The sequence below is a fragment of the Meleagris gallopavo genome, chromosome 1, assembly GCF_000146605.3.
Source record: "Meleagris gallopavo isolate NT-WF06-2002-E0010 breed Aviagen turkey brand Nicholas breeding stock chromosome 1, Turkey_5.1, whole genome shotgun sequence".
Classification (NCBI taxonomy): domain Eukaryota; kingdom Metazoa; phylum Chordata; class Aves; order Galliformes; family Phasianidae; genus Meleagris; species Meleagris gallopavo.
In genome coordinates, this window is record NC_015011.2 from 148,617,192 (window position 1) to 148,627,423 (window position 10,232).

Consider the following 10,232-nt stretch of genomic DNA (forward strand, 5'->3'; position numbering starts at 1 on the left):
CGGTGGGGCCGCGCAGCCCCGCCCCATCCCGCCCGCCTCCGTGACGCGCTGTCCCCACACCCCAGAGCCCGGCGGGCGCGCATGCGAGGTGAATCGATGTCGAACTCCTATGCATCAGTGATGTCTGCGTGCTGCTGAGGGCACAGCTTCTCGTTGCAATGGTGGGGATATTTTTGCAGTCGTGGGGCACAACCCATTTGGGGTGAGGTCTCAAGACAAAGCTGTACACCACTGCAGAGGCTGCAAGGAGCTTTAAGTCATAGAATCATAGAATAGAATCGTTAAGGCTGGAAAAGACCAGTAAGATCATCTAGTCCAACCATCAGCCCATCACCACCATGCTCACTATGTCCCCCAGTGCCACATCTACATGTTTCTTGTACACCTCCAGGAATGGTGAGTCCACCACCTCCCTGAGCAACCCATTCCCACGCCTGACCACTCTTCCAGAGAAGTTTTTCCTATATCCAACCTAAATCTCCTCAGGTGCAACTTGAGGCTATTCCCCCTTGTCCTATCACTGGTTATGTGGGAGGAGAGGCCAACCCCAACATTGCCACAGCCTCCTTTCAGGGAATTGTAGGGAGAGATAAGGTCACCTGAGCCACTTCTTCTCCATACTGAACAATGCCAGCTCCCTCAGCTGTTCCCCATAAGACCTGTGATCCAGACCCCTCACCAGCTTTGTTGCCCTTCTCTGGGCACACTCACAGAATCACAGAATCGTAGGGGTTGGAAGGGACCTCCAGAGATCATAGAGTCCAACCTCCCTGCAAAAGCAGGTTCCCTACACCAGGTTGCACAAGTAGGTGTCCAGCTGGGTCTTGAATATCTCCAGAGAAGGAGACTCCACAACCCCCCTGGGCAGCCTGTTCCAGCGCTCTGTCACCCTCATCTTAAAGAAGTTCTTGCGCACATTTGTGCAGAATTTCCTATGCTCCTGTTTCTGGACATTTCCCCTTGTCCTGTCTCCACACACTGCTGAAAACAGTCTGGCCTCACCACTCTGCCCTCCACACCTCAGATATTTATAAACCTGGATCAGGTCCCCTCTCAGTCTTCTTTTCTCAAGGCTAAACAGACCCAGTTCACTTAGCCTTTCTTCATAGGGGAGATGCTCCAGGCCCTTCACCATCTTTGTGGCCCTCCGCTGGACTCTTTCCAAGAGATCCCTGTCTTTTTTGTACTGGGGAGCCCAGAACTGGACATAGTACTCCAGATGAGGCCTTACCAGGGCAGAGTAGAGGGGGAGGATCACCTCCCTCGACCTGCTGGACACGCTCTTTTTAATGCACCCAGAATGCCATTGGCCTTTTTTGGCCACGAGGGCACACTGCTGGCTCATGGCCAACCTGTCGTCCACCAGAACACCCAGGTCCCTCTCTGCAGAGCTCCTCTCCAGCAGCTCATCCCCCAACTTGTACTGGTGCATGCAATTATTCCTCCCTAGGTGTAAGACTCTACACTTGCTTTTGTTAAACCTCATCTGGTTTCTTACTGCCCAGCTCTCCAGCCTGTCCAGGTCTCGCTGAATGGCAGCACAGCCTTCAGGCGTGTCAGTCAATCCTCCCAATTTTGTATCATCAACAAACTTCCTGAGGGTGGCCACTATCCCCTCATCAAGATCATTGTTGAAAACGTTGAACAAGACCAGACCCAGCACCGACCCCTGAGGAACACCGCTAGTTACACTCCAGGGCTTCAATGTCTTTCTTGTAGTGAGAGACCCAAAATCAAACACAGTACTCAAAGTGCAGACTCACCAGTGCTGAGTAGAAGTGGACAATCACCTCCCTGCTCCTGCTGGCAAAACTATTTCTGATACAGGGCAGGATGCCATTGGCCACCTTGGCCACCTAAGCACACTGATGGCTCGTGTTCTACACATCAACCAACACTCCCAGGTCCTTTTCTCCTATGCAGCTTTCCAACCACTCTACCCCAAGTCTGTAGCATTCCATGGGGTTGTTGTGACCAAAGCACAGGACCCGGCACTTGGTCTTGTTGAGCTTCAGCCCATTCATCCAACCTGTCCAGATCCCTCTGTAGGACCTTCCTACCCTCAGACAGATCAACACTTTCTGCCAACTTGGTGTCATCTGTAGACTTACTGATGGTGCCCCGAGTTCCCTTATCCAAATCATCAGTAAATATATTAAACAGGGTTGGCCCCAATACCAATCCCTAGGAATACCATATGTGACCAGTCACCGGATAGCTTTACCTCCATTCACCACCACTCTCTGGGCCTGGCCCTCTAGCCAGATTTTTACCCAGGAGAGGGTACAACTGACTCTGCATGTGTGTGTGCAGTAGGACAGAGAAGTTGAGAGAGCTCCTGGGCTGGTTTTTGGGTAGGGTGGAAGAAAAGCTGGGCATGATGATGAAGCAGGGGGGCAGGACACATGGTGGACCCAGTACAATGCCTCACCTGCAGGCAGCTTCTGGCAGTCAGTAAGCTACCTCAGCTGGCCTGGTTTGGGAACGTGGGACCTGCAGTGCTCTGTTGCATTTCTTACTGCTTTTCACAAGAGAACTTTGTTGGGCATGAAAAGCCATAGCAGTCTGGAAACAAAGTTGGCAGAGAATATAGGTTAGAAATGGATTAGTGTTATTATTGTCCTAGCAGGATTTCCTCCTTTTTCCTTTTTGCCTATACACATAATGAAGGTTTCTATGTTTAATTATTCTCTCCTAAAAGGAACAGTCATTTCTAAAGTAGCAAAAGCCATGTTGATTTTAAAGATAGTGTGCACAGAGTGTGTACAGAGCACTATACAGTGCTTCCATTATGTAATGTAAGGAAAATCTCATAACTGTATTACCAGATTTCATGGCAAATGGAATTTAGACTGTTCATGTAATAGATTTAACTTCCAGTATCTTCTGTACTTTTAGGAACAAATTTCCTAAAAGTAAACTTCCAAAGTGCCTGTGTCACATCTTTGGTAGATCTATGTATTTTCAGTATAGTGGTAGCTCTATATTTTTTATTTAACTGACTAGTTCCAGAGGTTTTGATTATTAATCTGTATTGCAAAGTAATCAGCAAGCACTAAAACAACTTTGAGTATATACTGAAGGTGAGACTTCTACTTCAGAACAATTTGGACTTTGATGAACAAGTCATGTTGACTAAAACACTTGAATATCAGTTTTAATACGTAAGTTTTCAGCTTGACCTTCTTAAATTTTGAGGGTGTACAGTGGCAGCAGTTGTTATCACAGTTTTCTGCATTATGTAGTCAATTGTTTACTGTGAAAGAGCTGTGATTATGGAACATGCTCATCGTATAAAGAAAATAACAGTGTAAAAATGAAATTTGAAAAACAAACAGACAAAAGCATTCCTTTAGGATTGTTTGGAGAAAGAAGAAACCTATTTGCTTTTAGTCAGTAAGTTTGTTACAGTTTAAACTTTGTCCTACCATGCAACTGAGCCAACAAAGGAGTTCTTGGTAGAAACAATTGTTGCAAGCTCAGATCTGTGAAAAGTTGACTTAAGGATGTGATCCAAATTCAGATAAACCTCCATAAAATTTCTGACCTCTATTTGGATTTAGATAGACACTTTAAGCAGGAAGATGGCTTAAAGAAACCACTGGGATTTAATTTCTTAGAAAGAAACAGCAGGAGGTGTCCTCCGTCTGTTCTTCTTTTCTAGGCAACACAGGCAATGCCAGAGCCATCCTTAACAGGATCACTAGGCTACATTTAAGATTTCCTAGCTGAGCACAGACTCTCAATTACATTGTCATCCTGCTTATTCGGTGTGTATATACATGCATAAAATCTTGCACTCCTGGCTCTTGTATATGTCCAAATACTATGCAGATACAACTGAACAAGCTTTAACTGTAATTCCTGCAGCACACAGCTCAGAGTGGGAAACATCTCAAATATTTACCTTGGTGTAGGATGAATCTGGTAGTCTGCAGCAATCTCTCTGTTGCCACAGCTATTTCCTATTAGTCACAGAGATGGTTTAAAACTAGTTCAGGTATATCCTGACAAGCTTGTCACAGCTGTACAAATTATACTTTGTCAAAATTTGTAGCATGGTCAGAGCTCTACGTGACTCTGAGACTGCTCACACTAATTCCCTTTGCTGGCCGTGAACATGGTTAAAAAAAAAAGAAACTGTAGAAGTGAAGAAAAGTTATTTGCCAAACAGACATAGGTATGCTTAAAGCAAATTCAGGAAGCCAATGCTTGCAGTAGCATTGTGCAGCTTCTTCAGCATATTTTGGTGTTTTCATACAACTACTACTGCTACTGCCATTACTACTACTACTAATAATAATAATAATGTAGGCTGCCACTTGCCACTTGAGATCTTTTTTTTTTCTTTTTTTCTTTTTTTTTCTTTTTCATAATTTTGTGGATTAAGCTGTGAATCCCTCAGGAAATTGTACCGAGTCCATCAGTAGAAGCTGCTGCAGTGTATGATTGTCTGTGAGAATGGGTTCTTAAAAATCCACATAGCATGACACAAACTGGATATTGCTATGAAGAGCATAAACAGAAGCTGAGTTTCACACAGACATCAGAGGCGGTTCTAGCAGTGAGCAAGAAGGACCTGCTAAGTTTCACTTCATCTGAGGTATGTGTTCTTCAATAAAGAATTACAGGAGTAAATATTTGACTGGGCAAATTTGAATTTTTTTAATCTTTATAACTAGTTTAAAATTTCTGAGTTCACATCTTTTTAAAATAACTTGTAATAAAATATAATCATATATTTGTGTGTAACAAAAATACATCCCTGAATTAATTTCAATATTATTATTTTTTAAAGTGGTATGGTACAGTTCTTTTCAGCACTTTTTCAGATACAGACATGATGTTAAAGCCCTAGTATTGGCAATGCCTAATACGTGCTGTTACAGAAATAACATTGTTTTTAAAAAATCCCCAAATGACTTTGAAGTTTCTATTTAGCAAACAGAGCTGAATGGAATGTGCATAAGTCAGACAGAGTCAGTAAAAGTGATGACAGAAAAGGAGAAATACAGAACAAAGAATGTAAATATATGACAAATTATGAAATAATGGTAAATGTGGGAAAATATCTCCTGTTAAAAAACAGTGAACAAAAAATATCAACCCCAAACCTTGAAATATGATGAGAAAAATGCAAGAAAAGGTAGGAAATACAGATGGCAATGTACTTTGTGCACTGATGATCAATACGGATGGATACTGAGAAAATAAATCCACTGCTATTATGAAGTCTTGTTTGGAGAAGATATTCCACTATCCTGGCAATGTTTATATTTTTTGTACTAACAATTTGGTATGATTAAGTACAAAAAAGTTTTTTCAGTGTATTCCTTAGGAAATAGAGTATTCAAATATTTGTTCACCTACAATCCAAAAGTTACTTTTCTAAAACTGATTTTCAGTCTCATTAGAATGAAGAGAAAACTGTCTCCATGTTAAAACATGTTGAACATAATTACACAAGACCAAGTATGCGATAAATCTAAACAGTAAAGGCCTGGATATTATCCAAAAATCATTTTGTTTTACAAGGAGAACTGGAGAGGCTGAGGAATAGATACACAAGTAATTTCTTGCATTTGTAGTGCCAGTGTTGCTTTGAAATATTAACTGCAATTCATGGCCTCTGTTCTACAGGAACAGGAGGAAGGTGAGTATATATTCACGCTTAAGTTACTACAAGGTCACTAAGTTTAATGCATTGGCATTTCTCCTAGCACTTATAATACAGTACAAGAATTTGCTTGAAAAAGCTATAAAATGAATTTTTTATTACCAAAACAACGCTAATGATTCAAATTAGATGTCCCGTGACATACTGTCCTGCACAGAACACATAATGGTTTTATTCTAGACAATATTCCCTTTGCTCACCATTTTTTATGCTTCATGTATGCACAGGTCTTGGGTGAGCCTTATGCCCGAATTGATTTTCTTCTATATAAAATAAAGCTCTACATAAATTATAAACCTCTTGCATTAGGAACCACTATTTTGTTCTGCTTATAATACAACTGCATTTAAAAAAATACAGTTCAGCACTGCGGGTTTATATAATGCCAACTTAACTTCTCTTGGAAGTAAGTCAAGAATAAAAACAAAAATATAGGATTACCATATAATTAATTACAGTACCATAAACGAAATCTAGTCAGCTGCAGCACAAAGAATAAATTTTGCCTAAGGCCTCATGCCTTGACTTTTCCCCTTGTAGTCCATAAACATTCTTTATTTTGCAAAGCCCTTCAAAAGGCATTTAGAGAATTTCAGACATACGTAGCTTTCTCTATTAATTCAGACCATGAACTTAGATGGGAGTTGAAGTTGAGTATGACTGCTTACTTCAACAAGCAACTTGGAAAATCTTTTCTTTTTCACTGGACTAGCAGGTTAACAGTCAAACAACAGGTATTATTACAGTGTCAGAATGCATTGTACTATTTTGGTGAAGCAATGGCAGTCACCCAAAGTTTATACAGACACACCTCAGGAGCCAGCAATACTCAAACATGGAGTCATAACTGTAATTAAAATTTCACAAGTCTTTCCCATACTTGCTTTTTCAAAAGCAGACAGGTTACTACAAAAAATGCCTAATATACTGAATCTGCTTGGAAGTATCCTTCCACATCTGTACTGACTCAGGACTGCAGTGGCAGAAAGTGAAACAAAATTTTGAGAGCAATCTTCACTGTCAACTTCCACTGAAACTAGCTTTTATTATTTATTGCGGAAGTGGCCAACCTTCTGGCCTTTACGGTCCACGTTGAGTGAAGAGGAATTGTCCTGGCCTTCAGGTTGCTCTGAAAGTAATGCCTCCTACTTATTTCCATGGAAACTAAAACAGACATAAAGACCACAATAACATCATTTGAGCAAATTTTAAGCTACAGAATGCTGTTTTTTTCCATATAGTCACCATGATTAGCTATGCATTTTCACCTGCGATGAACAAGAGCCTGCATGTTGTGTTTGTAAAAATCTGTACAAGCAGAGATGACCCACTGTCACTTTTGTCACTGCTGAAATGCACCACCCACCACCTCACTGTGCTTACACTGTTTGGTCTCCACAAATGTTCACCAAACATCAATGAATGTCAATGAGTGCCATTTTTTTCTGAGTAGAGGAATTCAGTGACACACCTTCACTCCCTACCCACTTCTGTGTCAGATGTCATTGTGTCAGACCGCTCCTCTGCTGCCATCTGTTACACGGCAACAAATTCTGGAATACTGGTGGGAAGATCCAACCTCTACTGCCATACCATCAACACACACTCTAAGATCGTGTGTCAACAGAATAACATAGGAGGCACTGCCTTCAGAGTAGCTCTTCTTAAATATATAATACAGGTAATGTATTTAAAGTAACAGAACTAATTTTAATTTAGAAAAAAAGTGCAACAAAACCACAAAAACAGTGGGATACATGACATTGGGTTCACCCATGGGTTGGACATGCCTGATTTATAGCATGTCTATAGCTCTGGGCATGATATGTCACCATTTCTATCAGTTTTGAAGCCAAAAAGGCAGTACTATCCTTGAGGACCTTAAGTACTGCTGAGTTTAGATGGACTCTAATAAACTCAAAAGCTGAGTAAGCATTTAATTCTGAACAGGATTACATGAGTTCAGCTAAACTGAAGGAGGAACACTTATGCTAATATACTGTCAGCAGTCCTGCCCAGATTTATTCCATTACAGAGAATTTAGTTCACCTAAGAGTTGATGCTTCTGTTATGGATGTCAGCATCTGATCTAGATACTGGGACATTCTTTATACTCAGTAGAGAAAAGCAGGCAATTTCAGTGTACAATTCTTCTCATTCTAAGTTAAATGTCTAAAGTCAGTCAGCTGAATTGCCATTAGTAAAAGTCTGTTTTTCACTCATGACCACAAAGGCAGTCTCTGATGACTAGCTTAGCTGTAGATGTTGATAAAATAGACCTACAGCATTTGATAAAATTAGTCTTACCTTACTGCCTATATGCCAAAAGAATATGAGGATATGTACAACCACTTAGTTTCTTTGTGTTTCTTGCCAAGCGTTGGATTCAGCAGCATATCAGTTAATTGGCCACAACATAATCGTAATTTATAAGGCTTAATAATAGAAGAACAAATCACATAGGTCTCTACAGAACTAGTTCTTTTACAGTCTGTGTCCCAGGCAAAATCTAAAGGTCCCAGGAATCTAAGGGAACATTGAAATAAATAAGTAGCCCATCCTTAAAGGGCTTGATCTTTACTGATTTTCTTTACTCACAAGTAGTGACTTAGACGAGGATCAAGGATTGTTCTGCTAAAAGAAATATCAGCTCTGCCCAATTCTGTCAAGGACAAATGTTGTATAAAGTAGGTAGAGAAACCTGACTGCTCTGTGCATTACAGAACCACTGAATCAGAATTGTGGAATTGCAAAATGGTTGAGTTTGGAAAGGACTTCTTGAAATCTCATAATCTATCCTTCCTGCTCATGCAGGCTCACCTAGAGAATATTGCCCAGGACAATATTCAGTTGACTTCTGAGTATCTCCACAGGTGTAAACTTCACAGTCACTCATGGCAACCCGTCATCCTCACAGTAAGACAGGTTTGAACATCCCCGCAGTAAAAATGTGTGTTTTTCAATATTTAGGAAATTTCAGAAATCTCATCTGGTTCAGTTTGTGCCCATTGGCTTCTGTCTTGTCTGCAGGCACCACTGAGAACAATCAGACAGCCTCTTTTTCATTCCCTCCCATCAAGTATTTACACACATTGATAAGATCTCTTCTAAGCCTTCCCTTCTTCAGTCCGAACAATTCAAGCACTCTCAGTGTCAAGGAGCCAACAAGGAAAGGAGTTCTCTTGGGCTACATAAATACAGCTACAAAAAAAGGAAAAACAGATTGGGAATGTGGAAGTCATGGGCGGCCTTGACTACAGTGATCATGTGATGGTGGGTTCAGAATCCCAAGAAAAGGAAGCAGGACCAAAAAAAACCAGACTACCAGCCTTCATTTCAGTATAGCAGACTTCAACCTCATCAGAAACCTGCTTGGAAGAAAGAATTCCATGGGATCCCAGAAAAGTTGGTTGGTATTAAAGATCGTCTCCAAACTTAAGAAAAGTCTATCTGGAGGTGAAGGGTAGCAGGAGGCCTGCATGAAGGAAAAAAGAGTTCCTAACTGAACTCAGAAATAAAAAGAAGGTGTACAAAATGGGGGAGTTGAATGTAAAATATATCCTTGACGTGGTTATGCTTCTTAGATAGAACAGCAGAAGCAACTTCATAACAGCGTTATTATTATTATTATTATTATTATTATTATTATTATTTTGTAGGATATTTCAGATTATTAGCTGATTAGTTCTTAAATATCTTAATAGCACCTTGTTTCTGTAGTTCATCCAATCTGTTGCTGAAGCCTTCAGAGGTTTTGAAGTCTTCCTCTAAATGTATTAACTCTAAACAGATATAATAGAGGTAATCCTGTTTATTTCTGGCTGGAAAGTTGATGAAAAAGCCACTTAAGAGCTTATTTTGCTCATCATGGAATAAGAGAGAAGATAAATGGGGAAAGGAAAACATCTGATTCTTGGCATAGGAGATTAGTCTTATCTACTTCTGGAACTATGTTCACATGCTAGCCATATTCTCTTGGAGGACAAAAACTTATAGGCATCAGTCACCATGCTGGTTCTGCAGTATGTCCGCAATAGAAAAGAAAAACAGGCAGGAGAAGAGTGACCAAAGATCAGAACCACAGTGTATTCCAGCAGATAAGCGTATGAGTTAATTAGATTAAGTAAAAGTTAAGTGAGCTTATTTCATTGTCTTCTGGAATACTGTGCAGTGAGAGCTTTCAGAAATACCAAATTATGTTGCTGGTAATCCTCTAACTTAGCTGCTTTCACTGACAAATGTAATAAGAAGCAAGATGGTGGGTGCTGAAAATGGGAGCCCATGGTGAAATCCATAGGCATTGTTAAGTCTCAGAAATAAGAGAAGGTACCAAACATGAGGAAACTGGAGAAAAATGATTTGAAAGAACCTTTAAAAACTTAGAAACTAACAGATGTGAGAAACTGTACTGCGTAGGATGTTGGTAGGATGACAGTTTGAGAGAGTTTGACTATGACTAAGAAATAGTCTTTTGCTCTCTCTACCTATGAATCTAACATCACTTTACCAGGCCTTGTTTTTCCTGGTCATATCCCAGATCTACTTCAAGGACAGA